The sequence below is a fragment of the Mytilus trossulus genome, chromosome 3, assembly GCF_036588685.1.
Source record: "Mytilus trossulus isolate FHL-02 chromosome 3, PNRI_Mtr1.1.1.hap1, whole genome shotgun sequence".
Taxonomy (NCBI): domain Eukaryota; kingdom Metazoa; phylum Mollusca; class Bivalvia; order Mytilida; family Mytilidae; genus Mytilus; species Mytilus trossulus.
Genome location: NC_086375.1, coordinates 17,079,439 through 17,092,490, shown reverse-complemented (window position 1 = coordinate 17,092,490; position 13,052 = coordinate 17,079,439). Strand labels below are relative to the sequence as shown.

At 37.8% G+C, this 13,052-nt stretch overlaps 16 non-coding genes across 16 annotated transcripts; 12 read left to right on the top strand and 4 right to left on the bottom strand.

Annotated features, from left to right (window-relative positions):
- Window positions 1-117: 117 nt before the first annotated feature.
- Window positions 118-190, top strand: Trnak-cuu (transfer RNA lysine (anticodon CUU)). Its single transcript has one exon. It is a non-coding gene; the product is annotated as a tRNA-Lys (tRNA).
- A 1,026-nt stretch (window positions 191-1,216) lies between these two features.
- On the top strand, window positions 1,217-1,289 carry Trnak-cuu (transfer RNA lysine (anticodon CUU)). Its single transcript has one exon. It is a non-coding gene; the product is annotated as a tRNA-Lys (tRNA).
- Window positions 1,290-2,315: 1,026 nt separating this feature from the next.
- On the top strand, window positions 2,316-2,388 carry Trnak-cuu (transfer RNA lysine (anticodon CUU)). The gene has a single exon. It is a non-coding gene; the product is annotated as a tRNA-Lys (tRNA).
- Window positions 2,389-3,414: 1,026 nt separating this feature from the next.
- On the top strand, window positions 3,415-3,487 carry Trnak-cuu (transfer RNA lysine (anticodon CUU)). Its single transcript has one exon. It is a non-coding gene; the product is annotated as a tRNA-Lys (tRNA).
- Window positions 3,488-4,513: 1,026 nt separating this feature from the next.
- Trnak-cuu (transfer RNA lysine (anticodon CUU)) lies at window positions 4,514-4,586 on the top strand. The gene has a single exon. It is a non-coding gene; the product is annotated as a tRNA-Lys (tRNA).
- Window positions 4,587-5,104: 518 nt separating this feature from the next.
- Trnar-ucg (transfer RNA arginine (anticodon UCG)) lies at window positions 5,105-5,177 on the bottom strand. Its single transcript has one exon. It is a non-coding gene; the product is annotated as a tRNA-Arg (tRNA).
- A 435-nt stretch (window positions 5,178-5,612) lies between these two features.
- On the top strand, window positions 5,613-5,685 carry Trnak-cuu (transfer RNA lysine (anticodon CUU)). The gene has a single exon. It is a non-coding gene; the product is annotated as a tRNA-Lys (tRNA).
- A 1,026-nt stretch (window positions 5,686-6,711) lies between these two features.
- On the top strand, window positions 6,712-6,784 carry Trnak-cuu (transfer RNA lysine (anticodon CUU)). Its single transcript has one exon. It is a non-coding gene; the product is annotated as a tRNA-Lys (tRNA).
- A 1,026-nt stretch (window positions 6,785-7,810) lies between these two features.
- Window positions 7,811-7,883, top strand: Trnak-cuu (transfer RNA lysine (anticodon CUU)). The gene has a single exon. It is a non-coding gene; the product is annotated as a tRNA-Lys (tRNA).
- Window positions 7,884-8,911: 1,028 nt separating this feature from the next.
- Trnak-cuu (transfer RNA lysine (anticodon CUU)) lies at window positions 8,912-8,984 on the top strand. Its single transcript has one exon. It is a non-coding gene; the product is annotated as a tRNA-Lys (tRNA).
- Window positions 8,985-9,502: 518 nt separating this feature from the next.
- On the bottom strand, window positions 9,503-9,575 carry Trnar-ucg (transfer RNA arginine (anticodon UCG)). The gene has a single exon. It is a non-coding gene; the product is annotated as a tRNA-Arg (tRNA).
- A 437-nt stretch (window positions 9,576-10,012) lies between these two features.
- On the top strand, window positions 10,013-10,085 carry Trnak-cuu (transfer RNA lysine (anticodon CUU)). Its single transcript has one exon. It is a non-coding gene; the product is annotated as a tRNA-Lys (tRNA).
- A 518-nt stretch (window positions 10,086-10,603) lies between these two features.
- Trnar-ucg (transfer RNA arginine (anticodon UCG)) lies at window positions 10,604-10,676 on the bottom strand. The gene has a single exon. It is a non-coding gene; the product is annotated as a tRNA-Arg (tRNA).
- A 437-nt stretch (window positions 10,677-11,113) lies between these two features.
- Window positions 11,114-11,186, top strand: Trnak-cuu (transfer RNA lysine (anticodon CUU)). The gene has a single exon. It is a non-coding gene; the product is annotated as a tRNA-Lys (tRNA).
- Window positions 11,187-11,704: 518 nt separating this feature from the next.
- On the bottom strand, window positions 11,705-11,777 carry Trnar-ucg (transfer RNA arginine (anticodon UCG)). Its single transcript has one exon. It is a non-coding gene; the product is annotated as a tRNA-Arg (tRNA).
- Window positions 11,778-12,214: 437 nt separating this feature from the next.
- Trnak-cuu (transfer RNA lysine (anticodon CUU)) lies at window positions 12,215-12,287 on the top strand. Its single transcript has one exon. It is a non-coding gene; the product is annotated as a tRNA-Lys (tRNA).
- Window positions 12,288-13,052: the final 765 nt, after the last annotated feature.

Sequence of the window (13,052 nt, the reverse complement as noted above, 5' to 3'; positions counted from 1 at the left end):
GCATTTGTTCTTTAGATGTAACAAATAGTCATGGACAAACAGGTTGACTCAAAAATAACTATCGCACTAACCGCTTCTTACAAACGACACCCATTTCTTTACAATTGGTATACATCTGCCCGGCTAGCTCAGTCGGTAGAGCACGAGACTCTTAATCTCGGGGTCGTGGGTTCGAGCCCCACGTTGGGCGGTTAATTTTTATTGTATCGTTTGGCACTTTGCAGAAGACGGAAAAATACACGATAACTGCAATCTAGTGAGTTTTATATTTGCCACCTAATGTTTATTAGACATAAATCGATTTCATAAACGGTGGTCTATAAAAGTGCACGAGTTCCTGCTATCATTTTACTTGATCGCAGCCGTACCCGTGAATTTCGTGCCAAAAGTGTCTTTTTCAAAATCAAAACACGAAATCGGACTCTGAATGCCGATTCCATTGAAAATCTGTTTCAAGATCGCGCATTTAATATACGCCGTATATTTCTACAGGGTGATCTGATCCAATAAAGGTATACAAAAGATGTAGATATATATAGTGACTGCATTTTATTTCTCATTTCAGGAAGAAGAAAAAAGTATTTGCAAGGATATCTTATATTTGTTGATCGAAAACTTGTGCTGACTTTGACATTGCCGTGTGAATACGGATCGCTATTTAGAAATCGCCTGCCGAAATTCCTCGGTCATGCTACTGCAAAAAGTCTTCGACCACGACGAGACTCGAACTCGCAATCTTCTGATTCGAAGTCAGACGCCTTATCCATTAGGCCACGCGGTCTTAGCAATACATTCGGGCAAAATAGAACTTAAACATCGCAAATCTGGATAGTGGCATTTTGCCTTCTCTCTGAATAATCTGCCTTTGACGTAATCAAAAATGGTCAAGAAACACAATACAAAATGTGATAGCCTAATGAATCGAATTCGAACGTATATCATATATATATATGCTTTATAATGCATTTACATTATTACTGGGCTCTATATTGACAATGAAACATTTCTGAGATTTTGGCGCCAACATTGTTTTCACACTAAAGCTAACAGAATTTGTGGCTTTTCAATATAAAATCAATGGAACTGATTAAATAGTTTTGCATTTGTTCTTTAGATGTAACAAATAGTCATGGACAAACAGGTTGACTCAAAAATAACTATCGCACTAACCGCTTCTTACAAACGACACCCATTTCTTTACAATTGGTATACATCTGCCCGGCTAGCTCAGTCGGTAGAGCACGAGACTCTTAATCTCGGGGTCGTGGGTTCGAGCCCCACGTTGGGCGGTTAATTTTTATTGTATCGTTTGGCACTTTGTAGAAGACGGAAAAATACACGATAACTGCAATCTAGTGAGTTTTATATTTGCCACCTAATGTTTATTAGACATAAATCGATTTCATAAACGGTGGTCTATAAAAGTGCACGAGTTCCTGCTATCATTTTACTTGATCGCAGCCGTACCCGTGAATTTCGTGCCAAAAGTGTCTTTTTCAAAATCAAAACACGAAATCGGACTCTGAATGCCGATTCCATTGAAAATCTGTTTCAAGATCGCGCATTTAATATACGCCGTATATTTCTACAGGGTGATCTGATCCAATAAAGGTATACAAAAGATGTAGATATATATAGTGACTGCATTTTATTTCTCATTTCAGGAAGAAGAAAAAAGTATTTGCAAGGATATCTTATATTTGTTGATCGAAAACTTGTGCTGACTTTGACATTGCCGTGTGAATACGGATCGCTATTTAGAAATCGCCTGCCGAAATTCCTCGGTCATGCTACTGCAAAAAGTCTTCGACCACGACGAGACTCGAACTCGCAATCTTCTGATTCGAAGTCAGACGCCTTATCCATTAGGCCACGCGGTCTTAGCAATACATTCGGGCAAAATAGAACTTAAACATCGCAAATCTGGATAGTGGCATTTTGCCTTCTCTCTGAATAATCTGCCTTTGACGTAATCAAAAATGGTCAAGAAACACAATACAAAATGTGATAGCCTAATGAATCGAATTCGAACGTATATCATATATATATATGCTTTATAATGCATTTACATTATTACTGGGCTCTATATTGACAATGAAACATTTCTGAGATTTTGGCGCCAACATTGTTTTCACACTAAAGCTAACAGAATTTGTGGCTTTTCAATATAAAATCAATGGAACTGATTAAATAGTTTTGCATTTGTTCTTTAGATGTAACAAATAGTCATGGACAAACAGGTTGACTCAAAAATAACTATCGCACTAACCGCTTCTTACAAACGACACCCATTTCTTTACAATTGGTATACATCTGCCCGGCTAGCTCAGTCGGTAGAGCACGAGACTCTTAATCTCGGGGTCGTGGGTTCGAGCCCCACGTTGGGCGGTTAATTTTTATTGTATCGTTTGGCACTTTGTAGAAGACGGAAAAATACACGATAACTGCAATCTAGTGAGTTTTATATTTGCCACCTAATGTTTATTAGACATAAATCGATTTCATAAACGGTGGTCTATAAAAGTGCACGAGTTCCTGCTATCATTTTACTTGATCGCAGCCGTACCCGTGAATTTCGTGCCAAAAGTGTCTTTTTCAAAATCAAAACACGAAATCGGACTCTGAATGCCGATTCCATTGAAAATCTGTTTCAAGATCGCGCATTTAATATACGCCGTATATTTCTACAGGGTGATCTGATCCAATAAAGGTATACAAAAGATGTAGATATATATAGTGACTGCATTTTATTTCTCATTTCAGGAAGAAGAAAAAAGTATTTGCAAGGATATCTTATATTTGTTGATCGAAAACTTGTGCTGACTTTGACATTGCCGTGTGAATACGGATCGCTATTTAGAAATCGCCTGCCGAAATTCCTCGGTCATGCTACTGCAAAAAGTCTTCGACCACGACGAGACTCGAACTCGCAATCTTCTGATTCGAAGTCAGACGCCTTATCCATTAGGCCACGCGGTCTTAGCAATACATTCGGGCAAAATAGAACTTAAACATCGCAAATCTGGATAGTGGCATTTTGCCTTCTCTCTGAATAATCTGCCTTTGACGTAATCAAAAATGGTCAAGAAACACAATACAAAATGTGATAGCCTAATGAATCGAATTCGAACGTATATCATATATATATATGCTTTATAATGCATTTACATTATTACTGGGCTCTATATTGACAATGAAACATTTCTGAGATTTTGGCGCCAACATTGTTTTCACACTAAAGCTAACAGAATTTGTGGCTTTTCAATATAAAATCAATGGAACTGATTAAATAGTTTTGCATTTGTTCTTTAGATGTAACAAATAGTCATGGACAAACAGGTTGACTCAAAAATAACTATCGCACTAACCGCTTCTTACAAACGACACCCATTTCTTTACAATTGGTATACATCTGCCCGGCTAGCTCAGTCGGTAGAGCACGAGACTCTTAATCTCGGGGTCGTGGGTTCGAGCCCCACGTTGGGCGGTTAATTTTTATTGTATCGTTTGGCACTTTGCAGAAGACGGAAAAATACACGATAACTGCAATCTAGTGAGTTTTATATTTGCCACCTAATGTTTATTAGACATAAATCGATTTCATAAACGGTGGTCTATAAAAGTGCACGAGTTCCTGCTATCATTTTACTTGATCGCAGCCGTACCCGTGAATTTCGTGCCAAAAGTGTCTTTTTCAAAATCAAAACACGAAATCGGACTCTGAATGCCGATTCCATTGAAAATCTGTTTCAAGATCGCGCATTTAATATACGCCGTATATTTCTACAGGGTGATCTGATCCAATAAAGGTATACAAAAGATGTAGATATATATAGTGACTGCATTTTATTTCTCATTTCAGGAAGAAGAAAAAAGTATTTGCAAGGATATCTTATATTTGTTGATCGAAAACTTGTGCTGACTTTGACATTGCCGTGTGAATACGGATCGCTATTTAGAAATCGCCTGCCGAAATTCCTCGGTCATGCTACTGCAAAAAGTCTTCGACCACGACGAGACTCGAACTCGCAATCTTCTGATTCGAAGTCAGACGCCTTATCCATTAGGCCACGCGGTCTTAGCAATACATTCGGGCAAAATAGAACTTAAACATCGCAAATCTGGATAGTGGCATTTTGCCTTCTCTCTGAATAATCTGCCTTTGACGTAATCAAAAATGGTCAAGAAACACAATACAAAATGTGATAGCCTAATGAATCGAATTCGAACGTATATCATATATATATATGCTTTATAATGCATTTACATTATTACTGGGCTCTATATTGACAATGAAACATTTCTGAGATTTTGGCGCCAACATTGTTTTCACACTAAAGCTAACAGAATTTGTGGCTTTTCAATATAAAATCAATGGAACTGATTAAATAGTTTTGCATTTGTTCTTTAGATGTAACAAATAGTCATGGACAAACAGGTTGACTCAAAAATAACTATCGCACTAACCGCTTCTTACAAACGACACCCATTTCTTTACAATTGGTATACATCTGCCCGGCTAGCTCAGTCGGTAGAGCACGAGACTCTTAATCTCGGGGTCGTGGGTTCGAGCCCCACGTTGGGCGGTTAATTTTTATTGTATCGTTTGGCACTTTGCAGAAGACGGAAAAATACACGATAACTGCAATCTAGTGAGTTTTATATTTGCCACCTAATGTTTATTAGACATAAATCGATTTCATAAACGGTGGTCTATAAAAGTGCACGAGTTCCTGCTATCATTTTACTTGATCGCAGCCGTACCCGTGAATTTCGTGCCAAAAGTGTCTTTTTCAAAATCAAAACACGAAATCGGACTCTGAATGCCGATTCCATTGAAAATCTGTTTCAAGATCGCGCATTTAATATACGCCGTATATTTCTACAGGGTGATCTGATCCAATAAAGGTATACAAAAGATGTAGATATATATAGTGACTGCATTTTATTTCTCATTTCAGGAAGAAGAAAAAAGTATTTGCAAGGATATCTTATATTTGTTGATCGAAAACTTGTGCTGACTTTGACATTGCCGTGTGAATACGGATCGCTATTTAGAAATCGCCTGCCGAAATTCCTCGGTCATGCTACTGCAAAAAGTCTTTGACCACGACGAGACTCGAACTCGCAATCTTCTGATTCGAAGTCAGACGCCTTATCCATTAGGCCACGCGGTCTTAGCAATACATTCGGGCAAAATAGAACTTAAACATCGCAAATCTGGATAGTGGCATTTTGCCTTCTCTCTGAATAATCTGCCTTTGACGTAATCAAAAATGGTCAAGAAACACAATACAAAATGTGATAGCCTAATGAATCGAATTCGAACGTATATCATATATATATATGCTTTATAATGCATTTACATTATTACTGGGCTCTATATTGACAATGAAACATTTCTGAGATTTTGGCGCCAACATTGTTTTCACACTAAAGCTAACAGAATTTGTGGCTTTTCAATATAAAATCAATGGAACTGATTAAATAGTTTTGCATTTGTTCTTTAGATGTAACAAATAGTCATGGACAAACAGGTTGACTCAAAAATAACTATCGCACTAACCGCTTCTTACAAACGACACCCATTTCTTTACAATTGGTATACATCTGCCCGGCTAGCTCAGTCGGTAGAGCACGAGACTCTTAATCTCGGGGTCGTGGGTTCGAGCCCCACGTTGGGCGGTTAATTTTTATTGTATCGTTTGGCACTTTGTAGAAGACGGAAAAATACACGATAACTGCAATCTAGTGAGTTTTATATTTGCCACCTAATGTTTATTAGACATAAATCGATTTCATAAACGGTGGTCTATAAAAGTGCACGAGTTCCTGCTATCATTTTACTTGATCGCAGCCGTACCCGTGAATTTCGTGCCAAAAGTGTCTTTTTCAAAATCAAAACACGAAATCGGACTCTGAATGCCGATTCCATTGAAAATCTGTTTCAAGATCGCGCATTTAATATACGCCGTATATTTCTACAGGGTGATCTGATCCAATAAAGGTATACAAAAGATGTAGATATATATAGTGACTGCATTTTATTTCTCATTTCAGGAAGAAGAAAAAAGTATTTGCAAGGATATCTTATATTTGTTGATCGAAAACTTGTGCTGACTTTGACATTGCCGTGTGAATACGGATCGCTATTTAGAAATCGCCTGCCGAAATTCCTCGGTCATGCTACTGCAAAAAGTCTTCGACCACGACGAGACTCGAACTCGCAATCTTCTGATTCGAAGTCAGACGCCTTATCCATTAGGCCACGCGGTCTTAGCAATACATTCGGGCAAAATAGAACTTAAACATCGCAAATCTGGATAGTGGCATTTTGCCTTCTCTCTGAATAATCTGCCTTTGACGTAATCAAAAATGGTCAAGAAACACAATACAAAATGTGATAGCCTAATGAATCGAATTCGAACGTATATCATATATATATATGCTTTATAATGCATTTACATTATTACTGGGCTCTATATTGACAATGAAACATTTCTGAGATTTTGGCGCCAACATTGTTTTCACACTAAAGCTAACAGAATTTGTGGCTTTTCAATATAAAATCAATGGAACTGATTAAATAGTTTTGCATTTGTTCTTTAGATGTAACAAATAGTCATGGACAAACAGGTTGACTCAAAAATAACTATCGCACTAACCGCTTCTTACAAACGACACCCATTTCTTTACAATTGGTATACATCTGCCCGGCTAGCTCAGTCGGTAGAGCACGAGACTCTTAATCTCGGGGTCGTGGGTTCGAGCCCCACGTTGGGCGGTTAATTTTTATTGTATCGTTTGGCACTTTGCAGAAGACGGAAAAATACACGATAACTGCAATCTAGTGAGTTTTATATTTGCCACCTAATGTTTATTAGACATAAATCGATTTCATAAACGGTGGTCTATAAAAGTGCACGAGTTCCTGCTATCATTTTACTTGATCGCAGCCGTACCCGTGAATTTCGTGCCAAAAGTGTCTTTTTCAAAATCAAAACACGAAATCGGACTCTGAATGCCGATTCCATTGAAAATCTGTTTCAAGATCGCGCATTTAATATACGCCGTATATTTCTACAGGGTGATCTGATCCAATAAAGGTATACAAAAGATGTAGATATATATAGTGACTGCATTTTATTTCTCATTTCAGGAAGAAGAAAAAAGTATTTGCAAGGATATCTTATATTTGTTGATCGAAAACTTGTGCTGACTTTGACATTGCCGTGTGAATACGGATCGCTATTTAGAAATCGCCTGCCGAAATTCCTCGGTCATGCTACTGCAAAAAGTCTTCGACCACGACGAGACTCGAACTCGCAATCTTCTGATTCGAAGTCAGACGCCTTATCCATTAGGCCACGCGGTCTTAGCAATACATTCGGGCAAAATAGAACTTAAACATCGCAAATCTGGATAGTGGCATTTTGCCTTCTCTCTGAATAATCTGCCTTTGACGTAATCAAAAATGGTCAAGAAACACAATACAAAATGTGATAGCCTAATGAATCGAATTCGAACGTATATCATATATATATATGCTTTATAATGCATTTACATTATTACTGGGCTCTATATTGACAATGAAACATTTCTGAGATTTTGGCGCCAACATTGTTTTCACACTAAAGCTAACAGAATTTGTGGCTTTTCAATATAAAATCAATGGAACTGATTAAATAGTTTTGCATTTGTTCTTTAGATGTAACAAATAGTCATGGACAAACAGGTTGACTCAAAAATAACTATCGCACTAACCGCTTCTTACAAACGACACCCATTTCTTTACAATTGGTATACATCTGCCCGGCTAGCTCAGTCGGTAGAGCACGAGACTCTTAATCTCGGGGTCGTGGGTTCGAGCCCCACGTTGGGCGGTTAATTTTTATTGTATCGTTTGGCACTTTGCAGAAGACGGAAAAATACACGATAACTGCAATCTAGTGAGTTTTATATTTGCCACCTAATGTTTATTAGACATAAATCGATTTCATAAACGGTGGTCTATAAAAGTGCACGAGTTCCTGCTATCATTTTACTTGATCGCAGCCGTACCCGTGAATTTCGTGCCAAAAGTGTCTTTTTCAAAATCAAAACACGAAATCGGACTCTGAATGCCGATTCCATTGAAAATCTGTTTCAAGATCGCGCATTTAATATACGCCGTATATTTCTACAGGGTGATCTGATCCAATAAAGGTATACAAAAGATGTAGATATATATAGTGACTGCATTTTATTTCTCATTTCAGGAAGAAGAAAAAAGTATTTGCAAGGATATCTTATATTTGTTGATCGAAAACTTGTGCTGACTTTGACATTGCCGTGTGAATACGGATCGCTATTTAGAAATCGCCTGCCGAAATTCCTCGGTCATGCTACTGCAAAAAGTCTTCGACCACGACGAGACTCGAACTCGCAATCTTCTGATTCGAAGTCAGACGCCTTATCCATTAGGCCACGCGGTCTTAGCAATACATTCGGGCAAAATAGAACTTAAACATCGCAAATCTGGATAGTGGCATTTTGCCTTCTCTCTGAATAATCTGCCTTTGACGTAATCAAAAATGGTCAAGAAACACAATACAAAATGTGATAGCCTAATGAATCGAATTCGAACGTATATCATATATATATATATGCTTTATAATGCATTTACATTATTACTGGGCTCTATATTGACAATGAAACATTTCTGAGATTTTGGCGCCAACATTGTTTTCACACTAAAGCTAACAGAATTTGTGGCTTTTCAATATAAAATCAATGGAACTGATTAAATAGTTTTGCATTTGTTCTTTAGATGTAACAAATAGTCATGGACAAACAGGTTGACTCAAAAATAACTATCGCACTAACCGCTTCTTACAAACGACACCCATTTCTTTACAATTGGTATACATCTGCCCGGCTAGCTCAGTCGGTAGAGCACGAGACTCTTAATCTCGGGGTCGTGGGTTCGAGCCCCACGTTGGGCGGTTAATTTTTATTGTATCGTTTGGCACTTTGTAGAAGACGGAAAAATACACGATAACTGCAATCTAGTGAGTTTTATATTTGCCACCTAATGTTTATTAGACATAAATCGATTTCATAAACGGTGGTCTATAAAAGTGCACGAGTTCCTGCTATCATTTTACTTGATCGCAGCCGTACCCGTGAATTTCGTGCCAAAAGTGTCTTTTTCAAAATCAAAACACGAAATCGGACTCTGAATGCCGATTCCATTGAAAATCTGTTTCAAGATCGCGCATTTAATATACGCCGTATATTTCTACAGGGTGATCTGATCCAATAAAGGTATACAAAAGATGTAGATATATATAGTGACTGCATTTTATTTCTCATTTCAGGAAGAAGAAAAAAGTATTTGCAAGGATATCTTATATTTGTTGATCGAAAACTTGTGCTGACTTTGACATTGCCGTGTGAATACGGATCGCTATTTAGAAATCGCCTGCCGAAATTCCTCGGTCATGCTACTGCAAAAAGTCTTCGACCACGACGAGACTCGAACTCGCAATCTTCTGATTCGAAGTCAGACGCCTTATCCATTAGGCCACGCGGTCTTAGCAATACATTCGGGCAAAATAGAACTTAAACATCGCAAATCTGGATAGTGGCATTTTGCCTTCTCTCTGAATAATCTGCCTTTGACGTAATCAAAAATGGTCAAGAAACACAATACAAAATGTGATAGCCTAATGAATCGAATTCGAACGTATATCATATATATATATATGCTTTATAATGCATTTACATTATTACTGGGCTCTATATTGACAATGAAACATTTCTGAGATTTTGGCGCCAACATTGTTTTCACACTAAAGCTAACAGAATTTGTGGCTTTTCAATATAAAATCAATGGAACTGATTAAATAGTTTTGCATTTGTTCTTTAGATGTAACAAATAGTCATGGACAAACAGGTTGACTCAAAAATAACTATCGCACTAACCGCTTCTTACAAACGACACCCATTTCTTTACAATTGGTATACATCTGCCCGGCTAGCTCAGTCGGTAGAGCACGAGACTCTTAATCTCGGGGTCGTGGGTTCGAGCCCCACGTTGGGCGGTTAATTTTTATTGTATCGTTTGGCACTTTGTAGAAGACGGAAAAATACACGATAACTGCAATCTAGTGAGTTTTATATTTGCCACCTAATGTTTATTAGACATAAATCGATTTCATAAACGGTGGTCTATAAAAGTGCACGAGTTCCTGCTATCATTTTACTTGATCGCAGCCGTACCCGTGAATTTCGTGCCAAAAGTGTCTTTTTCAAAATCAAAACACGAAATCGGACTCTGAATGCCGATTCCATTGAAAATCTGTTTCAAGATCGCGCATTTAATATACGCCGTGTATTTCTACAGGGTGATCTGATCCAATAAAGGTATACAAAAGATGTAGATATATATAGTGACTGCATTTTATTTCTCATTTCAGGAAGAAGAAAAAAGTATTTGCAAGGATATCTTATATTTGTTGATCGAAAACTTGTGCTGACTTTGACATTGCCGTGTGAATACGGATCGCTATTTAGAAATCGCCTGCCGAAATTCCTCGGTCATGCTACTGCAAAAAGTCTTCGACCACGACGAGACTCGAACTCGCAATCTTCTGATTCGAAGTCAGACGCCTTATCCATTAGGCCACGCGGTCTTAGCAATACATTCGGGCAAAATAGAACTTAAACATCGCAAATCTGGATAGTGGCATTTTGCCTTCTCTCTGAATAATCTGCCTTTGACGTAATCAAAAATGGTCAAGAAACACAATACAAAATGTGATAGCCTAATGAATCGAATTCGAACGTATATCATATATATATATATGCTTTATAATGCATTTACATTATTACTGGGCTCTATATTGACAATGAAACATTTCTGAGATTTTGGCGCCAACATTGTTTTCACACTAAAGCTAACAGAATTTGTGGCTTTTCAATATAAAATCAATGGAACTGATTAAATAGTTTTGCATTTGTTCTTTAGATGTAACAAATAGTCATGGACAAACAGGTTGACTCAAAAATAACTATCGCACTAACCGCTTCTTACAAACGACACCCATTTCTTTACAATTGGTATACATCTGCCCGGCTAGCTCAGTCGGTAGAGCACGAGACTCTTAATCTCGGGGTCGTGGGTTCGAGCCCCACGTTGGGCGGTTAATTTTTATTGTATCGTTTGGCACTTTGTAGAAGACGGAAAAATACACGATAACTGCAATCTAGTGAGTTTTATATTTGCCACCTAATGTTTATTAGACATAAATCGATTTCATAAACGGTGGTCTATAAAAGTGCACGAGTTCCTGCTATCATTTTACTTGATCGCAGCCGTACCCGTGAATTTCGTGCCAAAAGTGTCTTTTTCAAAATCAAAACACGAAATCGGACTCTGAATGCCGATTCCATTGAAAATCTGTTTCAAGATCGCGCATTTAATATACGCCGTGTATTTCTACAGGGTGATCTGATCCAATAAAGGTATACAAAAGATGTAGATATATATAGTGACTGCATTTTATTTCTCATTTCAGGAAGAAGAAAAAAGTATTTGCAAGGATATCTTATATTTGTTGATCGAAAACTTGTGCTGACTTTGACATTGCCGTGTGAATACGGATCGCTATTTAGAAATCGCCTGCCGAAATTCCTCGGTCATGCTACTGCAAAAAGTCTTCGACCACGACGAGACTCGAACTCGCAATCTTCTGATTCGAAGTCAGACGCCTTATCCATTAGGCCACGCGGTCTTAGCAATACATTCGGGCAAAATAGAACTTAAACATCGCAAATCTGGATAGTGGCATTTTGCCTTCTCTCTGAATAATCTGCCTTTGACGTAATCAAAAATGGTCAAGAAACACAATACAAAATGTGATAGCCTAATGAATCGAATTCGAACGTATATCATATATATATATATGCTTTATAATGCATTTACATTATTACTGGGCTCTATATTGACAATGAAACATTTCTGAGATTTTGGCGCCAACATTGTTTTCACACTAAAGCTAACAGAATTTGTGGCTTTTCAATATAAAATCAATGGAACTGATTAAATAGTTTTGCATTTGTTCTTTAGATGTAACAAATAGTCATGGACAAACAGGTTGACTCAAAAATAACTATCGCACTAACCGCTTCTTACAAACGACACCCATTTCTTTACAATTGGTATACATCTGCCCGGCTAGCTCAGTCGGTAGAGCACGAGACTCTTAATCTCGGGGTCGTGGGTTCGAGCCCCACGTTGGGCGGTTAATTTTTATTGTATCGTTTGGCACTTTGTAGAAGACGGAAAAATACACGATAACTGCAATCTAGTGAGTTTTATATTTGCCACCTAATGTTTATTAGACATAAATCGATTTCATAAACGGTGGTCTATAAAAGTGCACGAGTTCCTGCTATCATTTTACTTGATCGCAGCCGTACCCGTGAATTTCGTGCCAAAAGTGTCTTTTTCAAAATCAAAACACGAAATCGGACTCTGAATGCCGATTCCATTGAAAATCTGTTTCAAGATCGCGCATTTAATATACGCCGTATATTTCTACAGGGTGATCTGATCCAATAAAGGTATACAAAAGATGTAGATATATATAGTGACTGCATTTTATTTCTCATTTCAGGAAGAAGAAAAAAGTATTTGCAAGGATATCTTATATTTGTTGATCGAAAACTTGTGCTGACTTTGACATTGCCGTGTGAATACGGATCGCTATTTAGAAATCGCCTGCCGAAATTCCTCGGTCATGCTACTGCAAAAAGTCTTCGACCACGACGAGACTCGAACTCGCAATCTTCTGATTCGAAGTCAGACGCCTTATCCATTAGGCCACGCGGTCTTAGCAATACATTCGGGCAAAATAGAACTTAAACATCGCAAATCTGGATAGTGGCATTTTGCCTTCTCTCTGAATAATCTGCCTTTGACGTAATCAAAAATGGTCAAGAAACACAATACAAAATGTGATAGCCTAATGAATCGAATTCGAACGTATATCATATATATATATATG